Source organism: Podarcis gaigeae, assembly GCF_964106915.1.
Source record: "Podarcis gaigeae genome assembly, chromosome: 10".
Classification (NCBI taxonomy): domain Eukaryota; kingdom Metazoa; phylum Chordata; class Lepidosauria; order Squamata; family Lacertidae; genus Podarcis; species Podarcis gaigeae.
Genome location: NC_139686.1, coordinates 8,487,280 through 8,514,969, shown reverse-complemented (window position 1 = coordinate 8,514,969; position 27,690 = coordinate 8,487,280). Strand labels below are relative to the sequence as shown.

Below are 27,690 nucleotides of genomic sequence, written 5' to 3'. Positions count from 1 at the left end.
AGTACTGAACTTTTTGCATGTTTTAAACCCCCGTTGTAATTCTCCCCTCAGTTTTATTGTTCTATCTTTTCGTAAACCGCTTCAAGGCGTTTGGTTGTTGTTTTTCACATCAAGCGGTGCAGAAATTTTATGAAATAGATATATATATATAAGAAGAACTACCTGGGATAAACATGGCTCTTACATGCAACCACAAAGAAAAAAGGGAGATCACAGAGGTCATCATCTCACACCTATTCTGGGGAAACTCACTCCTGCTAAGGAAAGATGTGGCTTTAAGAAGAACTTTGAGTCATAGTTATTTATTGGCATCGATTTAAAAAAACAACCCACACTCAACCAGAGAACATACAAATTCCTCTCATTCAGGTGAGAACCACCAAGAAAGAGTAATCTAAGCTATTACCATTATGAATATTTTACCAGTGAAACATGAATCGTGTGTTCCTTTGTTCTGAGAACGGAACTATCCATTATTACTTTGATAGCTCACCAAGGAGGAGGAAGGGGACAGCAACAAGGTGCAGTTGGACCATCAACATGAGGAGGGTTGGGAGTGGAAAAAGCAGGTGCTAACAATTATGACTCAGTTGACTTAAGAGGATTTCTAGTACATCCCAATGTGGCTTTCAGTTTGGTACCAGAAGCTCAGAGATGTGTGTCACTCCAGTCTTCTAGCCAAGAGTTTTGCTGTTGTTCTTCTTTTAATGTTTATATTTTATTGAGATTATTATAGTAAATTAAAGTATATTACAAACTGAAAAAGGAAAAAGAGGACACATAAAAAACATTTTTAAAAGCAGAGGAAAACAGCAGAAACAAAATAACCGTCAAATATAGTTACTGTCACAAAACTATACAGTATGTAAATGGATAAACTAATTGTTTCGCTCAAAACCCATAAAACCATGGGTCACTATGATTTCAACAAATACGTTCCAAATATCATTACATATGTCCACATATAACTTCACCTGAAAGTGATTCATTCATAGGCTGCAATAGACTTGCCACTCTATTCTGCTTTGTTCAGACCACACCTGGAATACTATTTCCAATTATGGGCACCACAGTTTACACCACAATTGACAAGCTGGAACGTGTGAGGGGGGCAACCAAGATGATCAAGGGTCTAATGGTCCTTCTGAGGAATGCTTGATGGAGCTTAGCCTGGAAAAGAGGAGACTGAGAGGAGATATGATAAAGGTAAAGATAAAGGGACCCCTGACCATTAGGTTCAGTCGTGGCCGACTCTGGGGTTGCGGCGCTTATCTCACTTTATTGGTCAAGGGAGCCAGCGTACAGCTTCCGGGTCATATGGCCAGCATGACTAAGCCGCTTCTGGCGAACCAGAGCAGTGCAAGGAAACGCCGTTTACCTTCCCACCAGAGCGGTACCTATTTATCTACTTGCACTTGGTGCTTTCGAACTGCTAGGTTGGCAGGAGCAGGGACTGAGCAACGGCAGCTCACCCCGTCGCAGGGATTTGAACCACCAACCTTCTGATCGGCAAGCCCTAGGCTCTGTGGTTTGTATGCTTTATTCTGGAGTAAATAAAAGAGGCATTCACCCAGAGCCTTGGGCCAGCATTCCATCAGTCTAACCTACCTCACAGGTTTGTTGTGAGGAATTAAACGAGGCAGGCGGAGAACCCTGTGCCCACCTTGAGCACCTCAGAGAAGAAAGTGAGATAGAAACGCAATAAATGAATGAATAAATATCAGGAGACAGCTGAGACCGAGGAACAAGAGCCCTCAGAAGAACCTCCTATATCTGTAGAGCCAGAATTTGGGCCTTGACAGGCATCTTCCCTTACGCAGGAGTAACCAAATGCCTCTCCCAGAACCTCAGCAGTCCAGCTGTGCAGGGAGTGTATGACTGGAGGGCAGGGAACAGGGGACGGGGGCCCATCTTCAGGCTGTGGGGTCTAGAGAAGAATCTAGAGCAGTGGTTCTCAACCTGTGGGTCCCCAGATGTTGTTGGACTACAACTCCCATCATCCCTGAGCTCTGGCCTTGCTAGCTAGGGGTGATGGGAATTGTAGTCCAACATCCTCTGGGCATAGCTGTCAACGTTTCCCTTTTTTAAAAGGGAAATTCCCTTATTCCGAATAGGATTCCTCGCAAGAAAAGGGAAAGGTTGACAGCTGTGCATCTGGGGACCCACAGGTTGAGAAAGGCTGATCTAGAGTGAGGTGGAGTGTGAGAGAGGAAGTCTGAGAGTAGGTAATCAAAAGGGCTTCTTATAGTCTTTGCTGGAGCAAGTGGCTCATTTGGAGCTATCCGTAGTGCTGAATTAAAAGACGCCTGCTTCTTGGGAGAAAAGCAATGATAAATCTAGATAGCATCTTAAAAAGCAGAGACATCACCTTGCCAACAAAGGTCCGTATAGTTAAAGCTATGGTTTTCCCAGTAGTGATGTATGGAAGTGAGAGCTGGAGCATAAAGAAGGCTGATCGCCGAAGAATGGATGCTTTTGAATTCTGGTGCTGGAGGAGACTCTAGATGGCCCCATGGAATGCAAGAAGATCAAGCCTCTCCATTCTGAAGGAAATCAGCCCTGAGTGCTCACTGGAAGGACAGATTGTGAAGCTGAGGCTCCAATACTTTGGCCACCTCATGAGAAGAGAAAGGAAAAGACCCTGATGTTGGGAAAGATGGAGGGCACAAGGAGAAGGGGACGACAGAGGACGAGATGGTGGGACAGTGTTCTCGAAGAGACCAGCATGAGTTTGACCGAACTGCGGGAGGCAGTGGAAGACAGGAGTGCCTGGCGTGCTCTGGTCCAGGGGGTCACGAAGAGTCGGACACGACTAAACGACTAAACAACAACAAGTAGTGCTGAAACTTCTCACCAGCCTTGTCTCCTCTTTCATGGAATCTGGCATTGGACTACTAGAATAGGGCATCCTTGCTGCTCATTTGGCTCCCCCACATCCCCTTGATCCTCAGCTGTATTCTGTCGTAACCTCTATGATGGGAGGTAGCCCACGCTCTGCCCAAATCAAAGGCTTAAAGTTTCAAGAACTTTCTGATGGTAGGAGATGCTCAAGGTCCATAAATAGCAACACCCTAGTTGTCTCAGGCCCTAAGGAAGTTAGATTGGCTTCAACCAGAGCCAGGGCCTTTTCAACTCTGGCCCCGGCCTGGTGGAACGCTCTGCCTCATGAGAGCAGGGCCCTGCAGGATTTCTTTCCGCAGGGCCTGTAGGACAGAGTTGTTCCGCCTGGCCTTTGGCTTGGAGCCAATTTGATTCCCTCCCTCCCTCTTTTTCTTTTTTTCCCCCTTTTCCTTCTCCTCCTGCGATGAGGCTACGTTTTAATATTTTAATGTTCCATTATTTTAATGTTGTATTTTATTTTTGTTTTTAAGTTGTAATCATTCATCTTGTTTTTATTATTGCTTGTAAGCCGCTCTGAGCCCGGCCTTGGCTGGGGAGGGCGGGGTATAAATAAAAAATTATTATTATTATTATTATTATTATTATTATTATTATTATTATTATTATTAACAGTGGAACAGTCTTCCTCAGGAGGTGGGGGACAGTGTTAGAAACTGAGATGTGAAAGCTAGGAGCTAAATGGCAACTCAAACCTGGGTTGTAGGCACAACAATAGAATGTCTAGGCATGCTTTTTTATAACAAGAATACAAAGCTGAAAATGAATGAACCTCAGCTAAAATATTGTGTTCCTTTTTCACATGGGCTAGTCCTAGCTGTATGTTGTCTCCCTGCTTATTTAACTTATATGCAGAATTCATCATGCAAAAGGCTGGGCTGGATGAATCCCAAGCTGGAATTAAGACTGCCGGAAGAAATATCAACAACCTCAGATATGCAGATGACACAACCTTGATGGCAGAAAGTGAGGAGGAATTAAAGACCTTTTTAATGAGGGTGAAAGAGGAGAGCGCAAAATATGGTCTGAAGCTCAACGTCAAAAAAACTAAGATCATGGCCACTGGGCCCATCACCTCCTGGCAAATAGAAGGGAAGGAATGGAGGCAGTGAGAGATTTTACTTTCTTGGGCTCCATGATCACTGTAGATGGTGACAGCAGCCATGAAACTAAAAGACGCCTGCTTCTTGGGAGAAAAGCAATGACAAACCTAGACAGCATCTTAAAAAGGAGAGACATCGCCTTGCCAACAAAGGTCTGTATAGTTAAAGCTATGGTTTTCCCAGTAGTGATGTATGGAAGTGAGAGCTGGAGCATAAAGAAGGCTGATCGCCGAAGAATGGATGCTTTTGAATTCTGGTGGTGGAGGAGACTCTTGAGAGTCCCATGGACTGCAAGAAGATCAAACCTCTCCATTCTGAAGGAAATCAGCCCTGAGTGCTCACTGGAAGGACAGATCCTGAAGCTGAGGCTCCAAGACTTTGGCCACCTCATGAGAAGAGAAGACTCCCTGGAAAAGACCCTGATGTTGGGAAAGATGGAGGGCACAAGAAGAAGGGGACGACAGAGGACATGGTTGGGCAGTGTTCTTGAAGCCACAAACATGAGTCTGACCAAACTGCAGGAGGCAGTGGACGACAGGAGTGCCTGGCGTGCTCTGGTCCATGGGGTCATGAAGAGTTGGACACGACTAAATGACTAAACAACAACAACAAAGTCCTTTGCCTGCATGCCCTCCTAATATTCTTAAGAGGGTCTCTTCTCTAATCTTCAGAGAGTGGCTGGGGAGGCAGAAAAAGGTCCCCTGCAGTTTTAATCGGAAATCTTAAGACGCAGTACTGCGCCCAGAGCTAAGAAACTGCTCGCGCTAATGAAATTCCCCACCCTTCCTGGTTCAGAAAACCGGGCTCAGGGTGGCTAACAAGAAATTTAAAACAATTGATACAACTAAAAATAGCATAAAATACAGTATAAAACATAAATAACAATAAGTTCAGAATTCAAAAATCAATTTAGGGGGGAAATCCATCCAATAAACATTAGATGATCACCAGGGCTAGCTGGCTAAATTAGTCCTCTTTGGGCCAGCGAGGGGACCCGGGGAGAATTAGCTGTGGGATCCCAGAGCAGGTAATCTTCATAAAAAGGGGAGGGGGAGGGAAGGAAGGGGAATAAAAGATCAGGCTAAGTTCAAATTGAAAGCCAGGCAGAATAGCTCTGTCTTACAGGCCCTGCGGAAGGAAGTTAAATCCTGCAGGGCCCTGGTCTCATATATATAAACCAATTACACAAACACTAAGTATAAATACCCACATTTGAAATACACAACAAAACAAACATTAAAATGCAAACATCCATAAATAAAATGTGCTATAAATCAATCCCATTAAAACAACGCAACAATTAAACAGGAGAGATGGGTTGAGAGATCAAGGGAACACCTGTGTCCGTTTTCAAAGCCAGCACATCGGGTCATTTGAAGCACTCCTTAGTGACCCTAGGAACTGACCCTTCAAGGCCTTGTGGACAGAGTGTTTGATTTCTCCCTCCCACCCCTAAGAACCATTTTATTACACACAAACCTGCGTAATATGAGCTGTTCCTCCCCGCTGCTTCGTGCGCACAGAGACACACCCTGGTGCCATCACACCCCCAATTTTCAGTTTAACCAGAACAACTCCATAAATCTCCTTTATCGCTGGGAAGAAACCACCTTCCAAATCTCACCTCAAGAGGGGGAGAAACACTTCAGCAGGGGCAGGGTGGGGTGGGGGCTGAGAACGCAAATGACAACTCAGACGCCGAATAATAATCCACAGCACTTTACAGAGCCCGTGACATTTCTATACATGTGCTCCTCATCCTTCAAGAGACAAGTAGCACGCAGTCGCCAAAAGAGGCTGCTCGGGAATCAATCTTCAAAGCACAACTGCGAAGATTAGATGGGTTCGTTCCTTAGCGTACCATGTGCAAGCCCACGCACACAAACACACGCTTATGACGCTGAATGCCGTACGCACAAGGACATATTTTGAAGAACCAGAACATCTTGGAAGAGCGGGAGGCTGAAGATCTTGCACACTTGACAAGCCACATCTGCACTGCTTGTTTCAGACGGTCACAGAACAGTCAGGTTTTCTGAAATGTTTTGAGAACCCCAAACCTAGATCGAAGCTTGCTATGGCTGCATAAAGCTGAATGGTTTTTAAATTACAAGGATGAGCTGCAGTGAGCCTCAAGCTCCTGTGAGCTCCCCTCCCCAAGAGCTCAGAAGCTTTTGCTTCAATTTTAGATTAACCACGGCTTCCCATCTTAATCCAAACCCAGGCAAACCGTGGTTAGCCTTCATTAGTTAGTCGAAACAAGCTAACACCAAACCATGGTTTACAAAGCTGGCTTGTTTCTGTAATTGCAGTTACAGAAAACCTGCAATACAGGTCTCAACATAATACTAAACTGTGATCAGTTCAAAACAGAAGCTTCTGATCTCCTCCATCTCCCCCAGAGATGGATGGGGGAGCCCACAGCTCACCGTGGTTTGCCCTTGTAACACTAAACCATGGCTTGGTTTTATGTGGGAACCAGGCCAAAGTCTACAACCCTCAAAGCCATGACTTAGCCCAATCATTCTGATATGAATTGAAGGTGACGAATCGTATTTCGTTCATTTTGTATCCTGCCCCTTGCCAAGGGCTCAGGGCGGGTGAGTACCTTTAAAAAAACAACAACAACCAAGAACAAAGCACAGAAGTAAAAATATAACTGTTACCTCACACCTGCTTAGTCCAGGTCATTATACACTAGCTCCATGTTTTGTAGCTCCTCCAGAAAGTGCACTCTTCCAGGTTGAACTTTCCCTAGTGAGAGTCACACAACTGTAAGGGAATCATCCAAAAGGAATCTCCCAGCTATTTCAACTCGGTGCACACATAGGACAGTCAAGAAGGCACTCTTTGAGCAAAAGCCTGTCGTAATAGGAACATACTAAATCAAACCACTGGGCCCATCCACCTCAGTATGGACCACACTGACTGGCAGCACCTCTCCAGCATTTCAGGTAATGGACATTCTCAGGCATCCTGGAGATGATGGAGATCAAACCTGGGAACAAGCTGCTCTCCCTCCCAGGACCAGGAGAGGTATGAAGAGGGAAGAGCAGAGACAGACACAGTGGCGGAGTCTCAGATTGCTTGGGAAGGGCCCAGGGCAGGAAGAGATTTAGGCAGCTGTGGGAAGGCAGGGACCATCAGCTCCACAACTGCCTCATGGGGGCAAGACCTACCAAGAAGACTTTCTGTGCTCAGTAGGCCTGGCACCTCTGAGCAGACCTTGTTTCTTCTAAAAACGAGTGACTTCAGTTGATGGGAATTGGAGCACAAGAGCACTGAGAGGCCACAGCTTGCCCACCCCTACTCTTGGACCAAACATAAAGCTGTATCCAGCAGGCCACAGTGGCTCATAAATGGATTTTAATGGAGGTGCAGTGGGGAAGATCAGGCCAGCTGCAGTGACTTGTGTTTTCTTCTGCAGAGAGCAGGGGCTGCTTCTGTTTAAGAGGGGAAGTCCACAGAGCCGTATCTTAAGCATTCGTTCTCCTGATGCGGAGACGGTTTACTCATGCATATGGGATCGATTTCTCGTAAGCTGAAACAAGCGTGCAGAGAAGACTTTCAACAAGTCGCCAGCAAACTGAATCACTACACCAGTCGGAATGATTTAGCAGCCCTCTTCCTCCCGAGGATATGTCTCCCCCACCCACTCACACTGTTTAACTGCCGCAAGAAGCAGGAGATCGTAAATTAGACACACACTGCACATTGCAACATACACATTCTGTTGCCTTTTAAAAGGGCCCGTCTAATATCTTCTTTAAAAAAGGGAAGAGAAGAGAACAAGAAGCTTTCGTCTCCTGTCGGAAAGATGTTCAGAAGCAGCGGAGCAATAAATCACTTTAGTATTAAGCCAGAGGTGTCATCTTAATGGCAAGCGAAAGGTTCTTCACAGTGAGTGAACCATATTGCGGCTTTGGGGTTTCTGTTTTTGTGGCTTTTTGTGTCGGAATAATTGGTCCTGTTTGCAAGCAGCACCCAGCTGGACAAGGAGATTTAGCTGTGCAACATGGCACATGTTTATGTGGAGGTGGAAAATAGATCTAACCCATGTGTGGGTAATTAATTTTTAAAAATCGACTAGGCACCTAGATTCAAAAGAATGAGGTTTGCACACCCTTCAGTGGGAGAGAGCCCCTGGCAGACTTTAAAACATTCTCAGAATTAAACAGCAGTATAGCATGGAATAGGGACGCAGGTGGCACTGTGGGTAAAACCTCAGTGCCTAGGATTGCATGGTCGGCGGTTCGAATCCCTGCCGCGGGGTGCGCTCCCGTCGTTCGGTCTCAGCGCCTGCCAACCTAGCAGTTTGAAAGCACCCCCAGGTGCAAGTAGATAAATGGGGACCGCTTACCAGTGGGAAGGTAAACGGTGTTCCGTGTGCTGCGCTGGCTCACCAGATGCAGCTTGTCACGCTGACCCGGAAGTGTCTGCGGACAGCGCTGGCTCCCGGCCTATAGAGTGAGATGAGCGCACAACCCTAGAGTCTGTCAAGACTGGCCCGAACGGGCAGGGGTACCTTTACCTTTACCTTTACATAGCATGGAATATAGGTTGTTAGAATTTTTTTCAGATCCTGCTTGGTTTGCTTACAGCCCCTGGCAATGAACAGACCACACACTGTTAAGTAAGTTTAAAAAGCTTTACTTACAAACCCCAAAGGTCTGTCTATGCATTGTTCCATGCAGCAGCAAGGAAAACACAGGTAGAATACTCTTGGGTGCAAAATACAGAATGCAGTTTCAAGCATGCAGTCTGAACTTGGAGCGAGTTCAGACATGTCCGTGCTGGTCAGTTACGTGGCGCAGAGAGAGTGACAGAAATGAAGAGAAGCGGCTTCACTTCCTCCTCCACAGAAGCAAGGGGGGTGGCTTCAAAATAAGATTTGACAAATTAACAAAGGGTAAGGTTATGAATGGCTTCTAGCCATAATGGTTGTGTTCTATTTCTGCTTTCGGAGACAGTGCATCTCAGTTGCTAGGGGGAGAGTGCGCTGTGCTCAAGTCTTGCTTGTGTGTTTTGCTATAAACACCTGGTTATTTTTATTTATTATTATATATTAAATTTGTATAGTGACCAACACCCTTAGGTATACACTGTGAGAACAAGATAATGGACTAGATGGGCTACTGGTCTCTTGTTATGTTCTTACCATATTGGCCCGAATATAAGCCACACCTTTAAAACTGGAGGGCAAAAAAGAAAAAAACCCTGAATATAAGCCACTCCCTTCCTCGCTACTCCTGGCTGCATACCGTAAGGTCACGAATATAAGCCACACTTTAAATTTTCATGGTCGGAATTTGGGGGGAAAGTGTGGCTTATATTCGGGCCAATATGGTACTTAAATATCACATACAATGCTACCTTAGGTTACATACGCTTCAGGTTACAGACGCCGCTAACCCAGAAATAGTACCTTGGGTTAAGAACTTTGCTTCAGAATGAGAACAGAAATCGTGCTCAGGCGGCGCGGCGGCAGCAGGAGGCCCCATTAGCTAAAGTGGTGCTTCAGGTTACGAATGGTTTCAGGTTAAGAACAGACCTCCAGAACGAATTAAGTTCTTAACCCGAGGTACCACTGTCCTCAGTTATACACACATATATATTCATCCTTTACAGTACACGCACACACAATCCCAAGTATTCTAAAAACAGTTGCTCTAAAGATGAAGGTGGGAGTGTGTTGGTGATGTCACAGATGCTGACCAACAGGCCCCCGACACAATGTTTTTTCTCAAGTTGCTAAGAACCTGCAATATTGCATGTTTAAATACAACCCAGAGCAGAGAGATGTGTGTTTGTTTGTTTGAAGGGCAGGGACAGCACTATTGAGCCACCTCCCAATGGCCATTCTGTCTTCACTCTTAAATAAGAACAAACTGTCCCTGGAAAGAAAGGGAGGTTTCGAATGGGTGATCAAGGAGACAGCATGCTCAAATAAACACGGCATATTTCAACACAGCGGCGACTTTTCTCTCCCTGGACAGCAGGAGGAATGTATGCACACCTGAAACCTGTACCAGTATGAGATTTGTCCCCAGAAAACTAGCAAGTGAATAAATAGCCCCTCAGCACATCACATTCTGAGTCACAGGCGTCAAAATCCGCATTCAGAATGATTGCCTTTGTTGTTACCGTTCAGAGGGACCGGCTGCCTTTCCACAGAAATCAATACTTGCGTAAGAATAAATGAAACAAAAAGGCCAGCAAACAAAACCAGGAAACGTTGCACAAAACAAAACCCAGAAAAAGCAGAACTGGCAGTCAGCCAAGCAGTTGGAAAAGCTCTCTAGGCCTTCGCCAGTCTAGGGATTCCATAAATGCACATCTCTAACTGTTGTTTTTTCTCATAATTCATTCTACTTCCACGCTTCCCATTTTCAAGTTGCAATAATAATAATAATAATAATAATAATAATAATAATAATAATAATTTATACCCCGCCCATCTGGCTGGGTTTCCTCAGCCACTCTGGGTGGCTTCCAACTAAACACTAAAATACAAAAACCTATTAAACATTAAAAGCTTCCCTAAACAGGGCTGCCTTCAGATGTCTTCTAAAAGTTTGGTAGTTGTTCTTCTCTTTGACATCTGGTGGGAGGGCATTCCACAGGGCGGGTGCCACTACTGAGAAGGCCCTCTGCCTGGTTCCCTGTAACTTGGCTTCTCGCAGCGAGGGAACCACCAGAAGGCCCTCGGCGCTGGACCTCAGTGTCCGAGCAGACAAAATAGGTTGAAGCAGGACCTTGAATGTATTGGACTAGAGCAGTTTCCCAAACTTCAGTCTCCAGCTATTTTCAGACTACAATTCCCATCATCCCTGACCACTGGTCTTGCTAGCTAGGGATGCTGGGAGTTGTAGTCTGGAAACAGCTGGAGACCCAAGTCTAGGAGAGCATTGGTTCACAAAGTGGGCAGGGCTGTCCCCCAGGGAGTGGGACTAAGAAGCAAGCGGGGATGCTGGAGATGCAAATGACTGCCAGACTTTGAAAAGCTGGACCAATACCATCTGTTCTGTCAAATTAAACTAAACTGCTTCAATTGGATTTTGAATAAAGGTGCAATTAAAAATCGTCACTGCTTGGATTTTATTATGTTGTCAACTTCTCCTGCGGGTCATGCAAACCGCTCTTCTGAAAAATGCTTTTTTTATAAGGTGGGGGGCCCCACTGGAGATGAGTTTACAGAACCGAGGGGCCAGTGGCCTCAAAAAGGTTGAAAAACCTATGGATTGGAGTGACGTTACATCCACTGCGCTTTGGCCCCACTAAAATCAATGAGATAAGCAAGTTGCGACTTTGGTCCCAATGATTTCAGCAGGAATGAAGGGCAACAAGTGGGCAAAATAATCCGAACCCAGAATCCCAGCAGCTGGGAAGCAGTGGGGCAAGGCTGGCTGCTCCATCCAAAGCGGAAGGGTTTTCGGTATCTTCCTAGAGCAAAACGTACGTCAGGAGGTTTAGTTTGGTCAGAATCAAGGATACACTTCCAGAGTTAACGCTAAATACATTACAGTCGTACCTCCGTTTACGTAACCCTCTGGTTAGGTAAGCTTTGGAGTGTGCGTGTGACAAACCTGGAAGTATTTTACCAGGCTTCGCCATGCGCGCATGCGCAGAAGAGGCCTATGCATGCGCAGAAGCGGTCCCCAGGTTGTGGAAACCTCGGGATCCGACCTGACCGCTGGAACGGATCCCATCTGCAGCCAGAGGTACCATTGTACTTCTGGTAACTGAGCAGCCACAACTGATAAGAGGGCTGTGAAAATTTGTGTCCTGGGCTTTTTAGACGCTTCTACCCATGTAATCCCTAAAGGGCCACTTTGGTGGCCTGATGTGGCCCTCCCCCCAGTTCTCCTACCTTGCTACCATGACCTACTGGAAACCTATTGAAGGCCTCATCCAGCAAGCCTTTTAAGCAAGGATCTTTCCCAGTCTACATCTGCACTGCCATTGTTTCTAGAAGTCTTATTATTTGTGTCCTTCGGGAAGAAGAGTGGAGTGTGAATTTATTGACCACCTGGCTCCTGACTGTGCCTAAGACTTCCCCTTCAAATCAACCCCCGATTCCTGCACACCCGGCGCACAGAACCATCTCAGTACCTACCTTTGGTTCGTTTGCGCCACGGCAGAAAACGATGGGACTTCCAACATGTAATCTCCTCAACAGTCGTGGACCAAGGTCTTGCGTATTCACACCCCAAACAGTGCCCGTCTCTCTGAGGAGCTGAAAGCGGTTACTTAGGTGTGTGTTTTTAAGGCACACTTGTGCATCAGTTACCCACAGCGAAGGCCACATCGCTATGGGAGGTGGAAGTGACGGGCCTCTGCTCCTGAGCTACAGCAAGAGAAGTCCAACGGAGCAGGGGGTGAGTTTCATTAGGAAGAGATGAGACTCTTCGGCCTACTGTAGACAACAAATATAGCAGGCCCACGTTGCATCAAAGCCATTCAGCTTGGACACTGAAATTTTTTGAACCGGTGCATCACCTGATTGGATTGTTCAGGTGTGGCTATGGCATCATCCATCACCTGGAATCCATTTTCCAAATCCAGCAGAGATCCCCTTACGTTCCAGACCAGTATAAAAAGAGCGACCCATCATCACCGCTGGAAACGACACGAGGATAGTGGAAGTGGTCTTCTGGGGAGGGGAAGACGGGAGGAGATGTTAGCACAACCTGTTGCTTCGTGCAACCGTCTTTAGCCTTCGAAATGATTCTGTGAGCAGTTGCCTAGGAAACAACCATGGGGTTCTCCGCTTGCCGGGATGAAATCTTTCCCTCCAACGTGAGCTGATGATGCCTCCTCATGAAGAGACAGAGCGTTCAAATGAAGAACAACGTGAGGGGAACCTCAAACCGAGAAGTCCTTGAACCTGAAAGGGAGACAGACACAATTATACGTGAAGGAACACATGCATGCACCACAGTCTAAAATTTGCAGACCACTCTTAAAAATAACCAACACAGCTCGCTGGAAACTACTGGGACTCTCCCTACAGATGTTTTGGCTCTACAACTCCCAGCACAGTCATGTTGGGAGTCCAGAATTAATGATAAGGCACCTGGTTGGGTGTGGGGAGGAGGAGTGGAGTTTGGATTTGATATCCCGCCTTTCACTCCCTTTAAGGAGTCTCAAAGCGGCTAACATTCTCCTTTCCCTTCCTCCCCCACAACAAACACTCTGTGAGGTGAGTGAGGCTGAGAGACTTCAGAGAAGTGTGACTGGCCCAAGGTCACCCAGCAGCTGCATGTGGAGGAGCGGAGACGCGAACCCGGTTCCCCAGATTATGAGACTACCGCTCTTAACCACTACACCACACTGGCTCTCAGTGAGCTGGGCTGGTGTATAGAAATAAAACAGGGGGAGGGGGCATTGAAAAACCTGTGGCTTCTCAGATGTTTGACTGCACCTGCCATCGGTCCAGCGGTATTGGCTGGAACCTGTGGTCTTTGAAATAAAACAACAGCGACGACATTGAGAGTGAAGTTCCTAAGACGGTCAAAGACATCTCCAGAAAATGTGTAACAGAAATCATGGAACTGTGGGGTTGGAAGGGACACAGCTGATGACTCTATGACAGCGTTCCTTATGCTGGTTCCCTCCAGATGTTTTGGACTGGGAGCTCCATCATCTTCAGTCAGCGAGGCTGAGGAAAGCTGTTCTTCTGCGTAAGGATGCTGAAGGCAGAGGACATTTCTGTATTTTAAGGCTTCTACCAATGTCAAGGGACGCGGGTGGCGCTGTGGGTTAAACCACAGAGCCTAGGATTTGCCGATCAGAAGATCGGCGGTTCGAATCCCCACGACGGGGTGAGCTCCCATTGCTTGGTCCCTGCTCCTGCCAATCTAGCAGTTCGAAAGCACGTCAAAGTGCAAGTAGATAAATAGGTACCGCTCTGGCGGGAAGGTAAATGCCACTTCTGTGTGCTGCTCTGGTTCGCCAGAAGCGGCTTAGTCCTGCTGGCCACATGACCCGGAAGCTGTCTGTGGACAAACACCGGCTCCCTTGGCCTATAGAGCGAGATGAGCACCGCAACCCCAGAGTCGTCTGCGACTGGACCTAATGGTCAGGGGTACCTTTACCTTTACCAGCATCAAAGGACACGGGTGAGATGAGACTTTCAGCCAAAAGTGGCCAAAGTTGTAGAAAAGAGGGGGAAACCTCCAGTCTCCCCCAGCCCACAATAAAAACCATTTCCATGCAGACCTTATCACTTTCCTTCCACTGCTGATGCTCACTGTCATTCACTGTACACATCTGGTCACTACTTTAAATGGGAAGCCCTTCCATAGGAAAGCAGTCCTTTCCTTCGCCTTTGAATTCTTTTGCCAACCCTCAACAGCACTAAAACAAAAAACGGCACAAATAAATATTCATTTGGGGGAGGTGTACATACCTCATTTTAATTCAATGGATTCATAAGCAAAACCGATTATGGACAATGCCGCCACAAGAATGTCTGCCGTACTGCAAACCTGCCCCTATGACTAAGTAACATTAAGGAAAATATTTTCAGATCCTTCTCTAAGGGACATGTTGCTTTCCCCATATTTATTTACCTACTTGATTTATACAGCTGCCCCACAGCAGAAGGACTCTAGGGGGGCAATGTGGTGTAGTGGTTAGAGTGTTGGACTAGAACCTGGGAGATCGGAGTTCGAATTCCCACTCAGTCATGAAGATCACGGGGTGAGCTTGGAGTTAGCCACAGGTTCTTAACCTACCTCACCGGGTCGTTGTAAGGATTAACTGAGGAGGAGAGTGAACCATGTACACCTTGGCGGAAAAGGTGGGATAAAGATGCAGGAAATGAGGTCTTCTGCTGACCTGCTTAAGAAAGCTGGAGGGGCCAGCTGGGTGGAGATGTCAGTCACCAACCTGCCAATCCAGAGATCTCCACATGGTCACATTTCGAACCCATGCCAGTCACAAAACGCGCCTGGTCCCTGGGGAATGTCAGACCTGGTTCACCCTCTTGGCCAGTGTAGGATCTGCAGTGCCAAGTTTGGCTACAGCAGGGACCAGTAAACTTTTTCAGCAGGGGGCCAGTCCACTGTACCTCAGACCTTGTGGGGGCCCGGACTATATTTTAAAGAAAAAGTGAACGAATTCCTATGCCCCACAAATAACCCAGAGATGCATTTTAAACAAAAGGACACGTTCTACTCATGTAAAAACACCAGGCAGGCCCCACAAATAACCCAGAGATGCATTTTAAACAAAAGAACACATTCTACTTGTGTAAAAACACGCTGATTCCCGGAGCATCCGCGGGCTGGATTGAGAAGGCGATTGGGTCGGATCCGGCCCCCGGGTCTTAGTTTGCCTACCCATGGGCTACAGCATGTCTGACAGCCACTGTCTCCTAAGATATCTCCAGGAAAGGGGGTCCCAGAGCTGTGTTAACTGTTAGACAGTCCCTCCTCAATGTTGAGCCAAAAACCTGATTTCCTGATATTTCTACTTAAGTGGTTCTCAGGTGCGTCGGAGAACACACCCTGCTCTTCAGATATGTGAAGACACCTGTCACTCCCCTCCCCAAACCTCCTCTCTTCCAGACTAAGCAGACCTAGGTGCTTTCAGCCCTTCCTCACAGGACTCACCAAACCCCCGGGGGGGGAAAGAAAACAGTTCCAAGATGGGACCTAATCAGCTGTGGAGGGAACTTCCGGAGGCGGCGCGAACGGTAATGGCTGCCCTTTCCTAACCGGGAGAGGGAAGCTCCGGTGGAAAAGGGTCGTCCGCTACGGCGAAGCGGAGACCCATTCTGGAAAACCGCAGGCAGCAGAAGCCTGCGGTCTCGGGACCCGGCGGGCGCCAGGAGCAACCCCCGAAACGTTGAGGGAACCCCGTAAGGGGCTCCGGATCGCAGAGGGGGCAGCGGCGCTGTGGGTCTATGCGCATTCAGCGGAGCGAAGCCGCGCTGCCGTTGCCGGTGAGCGCCGACCTTTCTTCCTGCAACACAAGATTCTAAAACGCAACAACCCGTGAGTAATTGAGGACTTTACTAAATTTCGGGACTAAAAATATTGAAAATAAGCTGAAAGCGGAGAGACGAGGAAAAGGAAGTCCGTCTTCCGCAGCCATTGACTTTTAAAGCAAAGAGCAGGAGGAGTGGAGGCATAGAGAGAACTTTTGACAGCTCAGATTGAGCACCCGCAGAAATTACTTTTAATCCCTTTAAAGACTGTAAGCAATTGATTTTTGGACTTTTATCAGGACTTATATACTCTCTTCTTTGTGGATTACAATTTTATTTAAGAAGCCCAGGTGTCAGAACTGCCTGAGCAGTAGAACTGTCAGACTGCAAATTTGGATACATTCTATTTAAACTTTGAGACAGTCTGAGGGAGTTCAGAATGGTTACGTTCTTGCATTATGGAACTCCAGTAAGCACAACTTGAAATATTGTGGCAAACCTAAAACCAACTCTGCTAAAACTACTTTTGTGAAGATCCCTAAGTATTGGTTCAGATTTCGTATGTGGAATGGACTCTTCTTCTTAGGACATTTTATGCTCCCCCTAGAGGATTGAGGATTTATAACAAAAACATTGTTTTACTTTCTATTTCCCGGCCCTCTGTTTGATTGCTACCACCTGGGCCGTAGCTTTCCCATGGGAACAACTCAGCTTGACCTTGACTGCTAGATAACTTTGGAATGAGTGGCGCAAAAAGAAAGGGATTAAGAACCAGACAAACAACTCTGACAACCTTAACTGCAGCCTCACAAGCACGCAGATCATCTGTGCCTACTCTGCCCTCGGAGGAAAAAGCTACCTCCCTGTCACAGGCAGGGGAGGAAGAAACTGAGGATTTACAACTAGAAGAGATGGCCTCAGGAGGATCTGGTTCTGTATTAGAGAGAATTCTTGAGAAATTGGAGTCTTTGGACAGGAAAGTTGACCAACAAACTGCGAAAATTGACCTTAATACAGAAACTTTAAACAAATTATCTGGGCAAGTTGCACAGAATGCACAAGCAATCGGACAACTGAAGGAGGCTGCAGGTGAAAATCAGAAACTGGCCGAAGAGACCAGCCAAAGAGTGGGAGAGTTGGAAAAAGAAGTAAGGCCGCTCAGCAAGCAGGTTGGGGAACACCAGACCTATCTCTCTATGTTGGAACTTCGGAACAGGGAGACTAATTTAAGGATAAGATCGATACCAGAAGTGGAAGAAGGTAATCTAGCTGAGTTTTTGACCAAAGAATTCTCCAAGTTCTGGGGTCTAGAGGAGGAAGACTTTAAAATTGTGTCAGCCTTCAGACTTGGAAGACTCACAAAGAGAGAAAAGCCCAGAGACTGTTTGATTACGTTGAGATCAAAGGAGGAAAGGGACAAGATTTTGGGCCTGCACTACGGAAGATCCCTGAACATTTCGGACAAAAGAATTGAGATTTTTAAGGACATTCCTAAACAGCTGTTGGACCTTAGATCTGAATATTTGGACTTAGTAAAACTGCTGAGAAGCAACTCAATCATCTTTAGGTGGGACTTTCCCCAAGGATTATCTTTTACCTTTAGAGGGAAGAAGATTAAAATTAGAACTTTGGAAGATAGGGATAAGTTTTTGACTGCCTACGGAGAGGACCTTCATAAAGGACTTGAACTACCCTCAGGGCCTGAACCACCACAGGTACCTGTACCTCAGAACCCTGAAGACTCACAGAACAAAATACCATCCCAAGGAAACTAAACAGATCCATCCAGGATGTCTCTGCAACTTTTAAGCTGGAATATAAATGGCTGCAACAGCCCGGAAAAAAGGAAGAAAATCTTTCACATATTAAAAAAGGAGCAACTAGACATTACTTGTTTACAAGAAACACATGTGACTAGGCTCCACAGAAAAATATTGGTAAATAAAAGGTTAGGCCAAGAATTTATATCTTCGGATTCAGTTAAGAAGAGAGGAGTGGTGATATATGCAAAGGAGAGCCTCTCACCAAAATTTCTATTTAAAGATGAACATGGAAGAATTTTGGCAATTGAAATACAGCACCAAGGAGAGAAAATTTTGATATTAGGAATCTACGCTCCAAATGAAGGGAAATCAGAATTCTACAAGAAGTTGCATGAGATTATGCTGGATTATCTGGACTATGATAACATCATCATGATGGGAGATATGAATGGGATCGTTTCAACGAACATGGATAGGTCACAAAGCCAAAAGGTTACTAAAGATGGCAGACTACCAAAGACCTTTTTTGAAATGACAGACAACATGGACTGGATTGATATATGGAGGACAAAGAACCCCTTGGGGAAAGAAGGAACATTTTTCTCTGAAGCCCAACTGACTTGGACAAGAATTGACCAAATATGGATTTCTAGAGGTCTGGCTCCTAAGGTGAAGAAAGTGGAAATCTGCCCAAAGACCTGCTCCGATCATAACGCGTTGAAAATGGACATGACATTATTACCAACCGGCTCCTTTAGATGGAAGATGAATGACAACTTGTTTAGAGATCAGGAGATTATTAAGAAGGCCAAAAAAACAATAAAGGACTATTTTGAGATAAATTTGAACACTGCTGTGGAAAAAAGAACAATCTGGGACGCAAGCAAAGCTGTGATGAGAGGGTTCTTGATACAACAGAACGCCATAAAGAAAAGATTACAAAATGAGAAAAAGGATAAGATTTTGGGGAAAATTAAAGAGTTAGAGAAGAAACTAAGAGTAAACCCGAAGTCACAGCCGATCTTGAGAGAAATTAAACTTCATCAGGCACAATATTCCAAACTGATAAATCAGGAAATAGAATGGAAGATTAAATCAATGAAACAAAAAACATTTGAATCGGCTAATAAATGTGGGAAACTGCTGGCTTGGCAGTTGAAGAAGAGACAAAAGCTGAACATAGTAACAAATTTGGAAATAGAAGGAAGATATATTCAGAACCCGGTGGAAATTAGAAAATGTTTCCAGAAATATTTTAAGAAATTATACACTCAAGGGCCACAAAATGAGGAAGAGATTGCAAAATTTTTGGAGAAAAATGGACTTAAAAAACTATCACAAGAAAATAGATCACTCCTGAATAGTAAAATAACACGATTAGAGATAGAACATGCCATTCAGAATATGAAGCTGGGCAAGTCTCCAGGGCCAGATGGCTTGACCTCCAAGTACTATAAGATATTAAGTGACTATTTGATTCAACCACTGATGGAGGTCAGCAATGAAATTATGGAGGGAAAGAAGGCGCCTGAATCGTGGAAGGAAGCTTTCATCACATTGATACCAAAATCAGAAACTGAAAAGACACAACTTAAGAACTACCGTCCCATTTCCCTTTTAAATGTGGATTACAAAATATTTGCTGACGTTTTGGCAGGAAGACTCAAAAGAGTTTTAAATGAGACAATTCATAAAGACCAGGCAGGCTTTCTCCCAGGAAGACATTTGTTTGCTAATACAAGGAACATTATTGACATTTTGGAACTTTTGCAAACAAATATTAACACTAAAGCAGTTCTAATTTTTATAGACGCGGAGAAGGCCTTCGATAACATCTCTTGGAAATTTATGAAGGGGAATTTAAAAGAAATGGGAGTGGGGCGGGGTTTTGAAAATGGGATTGACGCGATTTACTCGGAACAAAAGGCAAAACTGATAGTCAACAATGTGGTTACAGAAGAGTTTAAGATTGAAAAAGGGACACGACAAGGCTGCCCGATTTCCCCCTTGCTGTTTATTTCTGTCCTGGAGGTGCTCTTGAACTTGATTAGAGGGGACCGGTTGGTGCAAGGGATTCAGATCGGAGCGAAACAATATAAACTTAAAGCTTTTGCAGATGACCTTGTTTTGACATTGCAAGAGCCAGAATCTAGCACAAAAAGAGTGTTACAATTGATTCAGGACTTTGGTCGGGTAGCGGGCTTTAAACTAAACAAACAGAAAACTAAGGTGTTGGGAAAAAACTTGACAGATGCAGAGTCAGAACGGTTTCAGAGAGAAACAGAACTAACTGTGGTTAAAAAAGTAAAGTACTTAGGGGTAAACATAACAGCAAAAAATCTGAGTCTATTTAAGGACAATTATGAAAAATGTTGGTCTGAAATTAAGAGAGACTTGGACAGTTGGTCAAAATTGAAGCTTTCTTTGCTAGGCCGAATTGCTGCTATTAAGATGAATGTATTGCCTAAGATGTTGTTTTTGTTTCAAACATTGCAAATTGTGGATAAGACGGAGTGCTTCAGGAAGTGGCAGAGAGATATTTCTAAATTTGTCTGGCAGGGCAAAAAGCCCAGAATTAAGTTTAAGATATTAACTGATGCGAAAGAAAGAGGGGGCTTTGCCCTGCCAGACTTAAGGTTGTACTATGAAGCCGCAGCTTTCTGCTGGCTAAAAGACTGGCTACTTCTAGAGGACACTGATGTGTTAGATTTAGAAGGTTTTAACAATGCATTTGGTTGGCATGCATACTTATGGTATGACAAAGTTAAGATCAATAAGGCCTTTAAGAACCATATTGTCAGGAAAGCAGTGTTTAATGTCTGGACAAAATACAAAGACCTATTGGAAAATAAAACTCCAAGATGGCTATCACCTCTGGAGGCTAAGGCCCGAAAAAGACCCAATATGGAGGCCAAATGGCCGAAATATTGGGAAATAATAGAGAAAGAGGGCAATAATTGGAAATTGCAGAGTTTGGAAAAAATGAAAGACAAAGTGCGAGACTGGTTACATTACGCTCAGATTCAAGAAACTTTTAAAAAGGATAAAAAGTTAGGATTCCAGGTGGAGAAATCGAAGTTGGAAACAGAATTGTTAGAACCTAAGACTAAAGTACTCTCAAGAATGTATAACTTGCTGTTGAAATGGAATACACAAGATGAAATGGTTAAGTCGGCCATGATAAAGTGGGCACAGGATATTGGGCATAATATTATGTTTGAGGATTGGGAAAGGTTGTGGACCACGGGGATGAACTTCACGGCATGTAATGCTCTGAAGGAAAATGTAATGAAAATGATATATAGGTGGTACATGACCCCAGTTAAACTTGCCAAAATATGCCATGTGCCAGACAATAAATGTTGGAAATGTAAGGAAAATGAAGGAACATTCTTTCACCTCTGGTGGACTTGTCCCAGGGTGAAGGTCTTCTGGGAAATGATATATAATGAGCTGAAAAAGGTATTTAAGTATACCTTCCTTAAGAAACCAGAGGCCTTCCTCCTGGGCATTGTCGGCCAGATGGTGCCAAAGAAGGACTGAACATTCTTTTTCTACGCAACAGCAGCAGCAAGGATACTTATCGCCAAGAAGTGGAAAACTCAAGATCTACCCACTCTGGAAGAATGGCAGATGCAGCTGATGGACTATATGCAACTGGCTGAGATGACTGGCAGAATTCGAGACCTGGGAGAAGAGAGGGTTGAAGAAGATTGGAGGAAATTTAAGACTTATTTACAAAAATATTGTGATTTGGTGGAAAGTTAAGTAGGATGTTTGATCATAAATAATTGGCCACCACAAAATCGGATCGGAATGGGATGTAAAGTGAGATTAAGAGAAATTAATTTACAGAGGACTATATTTAAATAAGTGGTTATAAAATTTGCAAATTAGATGATAAATTGCATGGAAAAATCTATGATGATGAAAATGGCAGCGGGAGATGTGAGGAAGTCCAAAGAAGTTATGAAACTCTGTTGAGATAAAAGAAAGGTTGTTTATTGTCTTTGTACTTTATTTTGTAAAAACCCTTAATAAAAATTTTATTAAAAAAAAAAAATAATCAGCTGTGGAGGAAACCAGAAAAGGGCCTCTGAATATCATCTGAAGGGGACTGCAGAGTTCGTAAGGGACAAGGCGATCCTTTGTTGCATGGACTGACTTGCAAAAATGTTCTTAACGGAGCTCTTTTGGGAGGAAATGTAGGGTATAAACGGGATAAATGAGTAACAGCACCAACACTTTAACGGGGCCAAATTTCCCACTGATTACATGTGATCGCAGGAGACTCACAGGATCGCAAGAGGCAGCAAACAGTGTCTTTGACTACTTGGGTGGTTAGCAAAGGGCTTGGAAATAAGAGAATGCTGTACCAACCGCTGCTATGCTGTGGTCTTTGTGTCCACCTAGTGATAGCTACCTGACACTGCAGCTCTGCCAAATTTGACGTCCTTCCACCAGGACACCGATCTACCAGTACATCATGATATCTGAAATAAGGGTGGAGTTATGAGGAGGAAAACAGCAGGGTGTGGCGATACCTGGTTTTCAACATCGTGATATATCACCAGCGAAACATCACAATATACCGATACATCGCGATGTCTGGAATAAGGATGGAGCTTGGTAGAGGCACTGGATTGCTTCGCGGTTTTCCTTGCATCGTGGTTTTGGCACAGGACACATACACATCATAATTCGCGATATACTGCCAGGTCAAAAATTATGAAACCGATTATGGTGATATGGACTTCAAGCCAGGTTTGGACGATATATCGTCCAGCTCTACTGTGGATTCCCTATTTTTCAAAAGCCAAGCCATGCAACTCCCACTTTTGAAAATTTTGGTATCTTTATCGCAGTTTTTGTTATGTGAAGAAGAAGAAGAAAAAGAAGAAGTGTTTGGATTTGATATCCCGCTTTATCACTACCCGAAGGAGTCTCAAAGCAGCTAACATTCTCCTTTCCCTTCCTCCCCCACAACAAACACTCTGTGGGGTGAGTGGGGCTGAGAGACTTCAGAGAAGTGTGACTAGCCCAAGGTTACCCAGCAGCTGCATGTGGAGGAGCGGGGAAGCGAACCCAGTTCCCCAGATTACGAGTCCACCGCTCTTAACCACTACACCACACTGGCTCTCTAGTGAATGGTGCTGTGGAACCCCTGGGTGGGTTACGCAAACCCCCTGCGGTTGGTGAACCATCAATTGGGAGCCACTGCTTTAAGGGAAGTGGCACTGTTGACAGACAGTGTAGAGAATACTGAGTTTGTTAGACCAACTGTCTAATGCAGTACTATAACTTCCAACTTCTTAAACTTTCACATATCTGCTGAGAGTGAGGTCCAACTGCGCTAAGTGCATACGATAAATAAAGTGTTTGGAATTCCCCGGGCACTGAGTGCATGTTGCTACTGGGTCAAATTGCAACAACGTGGAGATTTTTGGGCACCCGGCTGGCGACTTGACATCTCCACCGAGCCAGCCGTCTTGTGCAAAAGACTTTTTGTGCTTCTGCACTGCAGGGCAAATCATGGACCCCTTGCTGGGCATCTTAAGTCCTTCATCGTCACACCAAGGAAAGTACCGTATTTTTCACTCTATAAGACGCACCAGACCACAAGACGCACCTAGTTTTTGGAGGAGGAAAACAAGAAAAAAAATATTCTGAATCTTCCTGTTCTGGCTTCTGGGATAGCTGCGCAGCCTGCATTCGCTCCATAAAACTCACACACATTTCCCCTTACTTTTTAGGAGGGAAAAAGTGAGTCTTATAGAGCAAAAAATACGGTAATTCCAGGGTGGAGCACAGAGATATTCAACGGTGCTGCAGCCTTTCCACAAACCACCCAAATGAAACTCACAGACCACAGTTTAAAAGCCCCTGCATTAGTCCATATCTGATACCATTTCCATTTCCACTGTGTTTCTCCTTGCATACCGGGACAAGTTGTAAGAGCAAGCTACAGTCAAGCAGCGTAGCAGAGATCACAGAATCGTAGTTCCCCCAAGGTCTTACAGAATCCTAGAACTGTAGAGTTGGAAGGGACCCTAAGGGACATCTAGTCCAACCCCCTGGTGAATAGACATTCTGCTGCGGCAACCATAACCTAGGTTTAAGGTGCTGTTGGGTGCCTAGCTTATAAATCTTAGTTTCTAACACTGGCTAAATGCATGTAATATTGTTGCAGTTTCATGGTGTGAGCGGACTTCATAGCTGGCTAGTAGATACCGATGTTTGGCTACCACAATTTGTACGTGCCCTCTCCATTTTCTCACCACGATAATGCATAACCTCCATCACGTCCTGAACTTCTATCCTGCCTCCCCACCTTGCGGTCACTTTTGTGCTAAACAAAAATGGACAGCTAAGACCATGGGTAGGAAAACTAAGGCCCGGGGGCAGGATCCGGCCCAATCGCTTTCTAAATCTGGCCCATGGACGGTCTGGGAATCAGCGTGTTTTTACATGAGTAGAATGTGTCCTTTTATTTAAAATGCATCTCTGGGTTATTTGTGGGGCATAGGAATTTGTTCATTTCCCCCCAAAAAAATATAGTCCAGCCCCCCACAAGGTCTGAGGGACAGTGGACCGGCCCCCTGCTGAAAAAGCTTGCTGATCCCTGCCTAAGATGAACTCTTTGCAGCAAGGCAGGAAAAATGAAAGAGCTGTGTGGGTGTTTTCTTTCTTTCTGAGAAACTGGGTGTTTTTTTAGATCTACTCTGATGAGAGAGAGAGAGAGAGAGAGAGAGAGAGTTGCTGAGGAAACAAGCTCATACTGGAAGCCAATGACCTTTTACCATTCTTGATATTTGTATATCATGCTGTTCTGCATGGCAGAGGAACTACACATATGCAGACTTCTTGCCGTCTGACCTTTCGGTTTCTGAGCTTCCAAGGCATCTGAACCAAAAATCCTGGAAAACACTGGTAGACGAGCGAATCACACGTATCTAAGCTTAATGCAATTTCTTAGCGCTTGATGCCTACAGCAGGACATGTGAAATGATTCCCCTGAAAAACTGTACAATGCATCTTCTGTCTTAGGGGGGTTATTATATCCATCATGCCACAATCACATGTGCAAGTTGCCGCTTGATGCTTTAGCCACTAAGTGACCAGAATTCTACCTGAATCCTTCCTCACGCACAGACCACCCCCAGGAATCGTATGCGCCGTAAGCTTGTTCGGCTAGAGAACGTTCAGTGAAGGATGTTTTGCAAACGTGGGTGTTTGCTTGCTAACAAAACACCTGTTCTAAATTATCGCACTGAATCTGAATTTCGTGTAGAAGACAACAGACGGCACCAGGAGTGAAACGGTATTTGCAGAGCCTAGGGCTTGCCGATCAGAAGGTTGGCGGTTCGAATCCCCGCGACGGGGTGAGCTCCCATTGTTCGGTCCCTGCTCCTGCCCACCTAGCAGTTGGAAAGCACACAGTGCAAGTAGATAAATTGGTAAGGTAAACGGCGTTTCCGTGCGCTGCTCTGGTTCGCCAGAAGCGGCTTAGTCATGCTGGCCACATGACCCAGAAGCTGTACGACGGCTCCCTTGGCCAGTAAAGCGAGATGAGCGCCACAACCCCAGAGTCGTCCACCACTGGACCAAATGGTCAGGGGTCCCTTTACCTTTACCTTGTCTCTCATGCATAAGGCAGCTGAGGAATGGAAGAGGGAGAGGTTTGAGTAAAGCAAAGGTGGAGAGGCAGTGAGAGAGGGAAACAGACAACTTTAAAAAATGGCAGAGGTTTAAGTTAAGGTCCATAAATAGAAACACCCTAGAGGTCCTGAGCCCTAAGGAAGTTAGATTAGCCTCAACCAGATCCAGGGCCTTTTCAGCACTGGCTCCAGCCTGGTGGAATGCTCTGTCTCATGAGACCAGGACCCTGCGGGATCTGATTTCTTTCCGCAGGGCCTGCAAGACAGAGTTGTTCCACCTGGCCTTTGGCTTAGAATCAATTTGATTCCCTCCCCCTCTTTCTTTTTTCCTTTCTCCTCCTGTGAAGAGGCTGCATTTTAATATTCTAATGTTGTATTTTAATTTTGTTTTTTAAGTTGTATCTAATCAACTTGTTTTTATTATTGGTTGCTAGCCACCCTGAGCCCAGTCTTGGCTGGGGAGGGTGGGGGATAAATAAAATTTATTATTATTATTATTATTATTATTAAGCAGTGATGGAGGAGGAAAGCCGCTGTTTTAAGCAGCAGCAGAGGTTTCAGTAAAGCAGTGACAGTAAGTGGGGGAAGCGGTGGTTTTAAACAACAGGAAAGTTTTGAGTAGAGAGAGCAGGGGGGTAGTGATGGTTTAAATTAAGGTGTGAATGAAGTGATAGGAGAGTTGATAAAGGCATTGCTGTGTTAGCTTTTCAGAGTTGGCTTCTGCGTTGCACCCATCTCCACCATTTTTCCTAATAATAATAATCCCTCAGTGTTCCTCTGTTCCCAATCTTTTCAGACCTCTCCCATTGTTTGAAACCACATCCCCCCCCCCCCCAGTGTCTTTCCCTTCTCACTCCCACGCCATGGCCACTGCTGTGATACAGCCTCTCTTTGCCTACCCCACCCTGACCTCATTCATGTCCAGGGTACTCCAAAGGCATTCCAGATCCCTCCAATGGGAGCTGCCCTCTGACTTTATGCAAATCCAGGTTTGTGATGTGGAACTACAAATCCTCCAATGGGACTGCGTGATGACAGACTGGTGCAACACTAGTATAGAGAGAAAACCAATGGAAAGATTCCGACTTGAAAGCACAAAAGAGACACTTTGGTTCCTAGGTCAATACACGAACACTACAGCTCTTTGGTCAGAGCATAAATGCCCGGACTTTGCAAAAAGACCTTTGTTTTCCTGTTTGGTGATTAATTTTGTTGCCATTAGACTAATAAACGTGGCAGCCAAACCAAGTTGGTCTTTAACAAGCTTAAAGTCAAATGTTATTAAATCTTCTCTGTAATCTTACTATAAATGGACGTGTTCCAGCAATCTCTGGCCTGCAAGCTGTAAAGTCTTTCTCTTTTCTTTTTCTTTTTCTTTTTCTTTTTACAAGACTCATCCCATCATCCAAGGCTACCCATGGTTGCTGTAGATTAACAGACTGCCGGTTCTCTTTCCATTTAGCTGTCATAAAGTGGTTCATTTATTCTGGATGTGCTTCAAAAAATATGAAACTGTCCTCTGCAAATTATCGGTTTCCCAGGGGACGTTATTAAGCTGCTATCCTTTTTAATGCTATTGACTCATAAGGCTCTAGAAAAAGCAGTATTTTATGTATAGTGATGTCACTATATAAAATGGCAGTGCATTGGGTTTTGACCCTAATTGCCAGATTCTATTTACTTCATTAAATACATTTTTCTTTCATATTCCAGAGGGGTTTACTTCATAGAATTGTAGAGTTGGAAGGGACCCTGCAGTGCAGGAATCTCAACTAGATCATGCATGATAGAGAGATTCCCGTTTCAGAGATGTCACCATAAAAGCCCTGCCCCAGGCTGTTAGGAAATACTACCTTAAGAGTTGAAGTTTCCAAGCCATGCAAGGCTTTAAAACATGATGGCTGGGACCGAGAGGAGCTGGAATCCAACATCTGGAGGGCTACAGATTACCTATCCCAGCTTTTTAAAAAAGGTTTAAACCAGCAGCCTGAATTGGAACTGGAAGCAAACTGGCCACCAATGTAACTGTCCCAGAACAGCTGAAACGGTCTACACTTTACAACAGAGATAGCGAACCTGGGTGTTGCTGTTGAGCGCTAAACGTCTACCAGCCCCTGGTCAGCATGGCCAATGGTCAGCAATGATGGGAAGTGGTGATCCAGTTGTGGTCTAGAGCAGTGTTTTTCAACCACTGTTCCGTGGCACACTAGTGTGCCGCGAGATGTTGCCTGGTGTGCCATGGGAAAAATTGAAAAATTTGAAAGATTTAAAAATAAAGTATTTTATAATTTTTCATATTTCTGTTTACTTACTATTTCATAATAAAGTAATTA

At 45.0% G+C, this 27,690-nt stretch overlaps 1 protein-coding gene across 9 annotated transcripts in view; it reads right to left on the bottom strand.

The window, feature by feature from the left end:
* The window catches only part of LOC310826198 (endonuclease domain-containing 1 protein-like), a 158,396-nt gene that overhangs the window by 113,107 nt on the left and 17,599 nt on the right, over positions 1 to 27,690 (bottom strand). For 6 of the 9 annotated variants that reach the window (XR_014555651.1, XM_083700930.1, XM_083700928.1 and 3 more), the window contains one exon: positions 12,118 to 12,888. The exons of 2 other annotated variants lie outside the window; for them this stretch is intronic. The gene's annotated coding sequence lies outside the window, so the exon portion shown is untranslated. Of the gene's footprint in view, positions 1 to 12,117; positions 12,889 to 14,412; positions 14,434 to 27,690 lie in introns of those variants that run through there. One more of the 9 variants, XM_083700926.1, reaches the window with a different exon arrangement.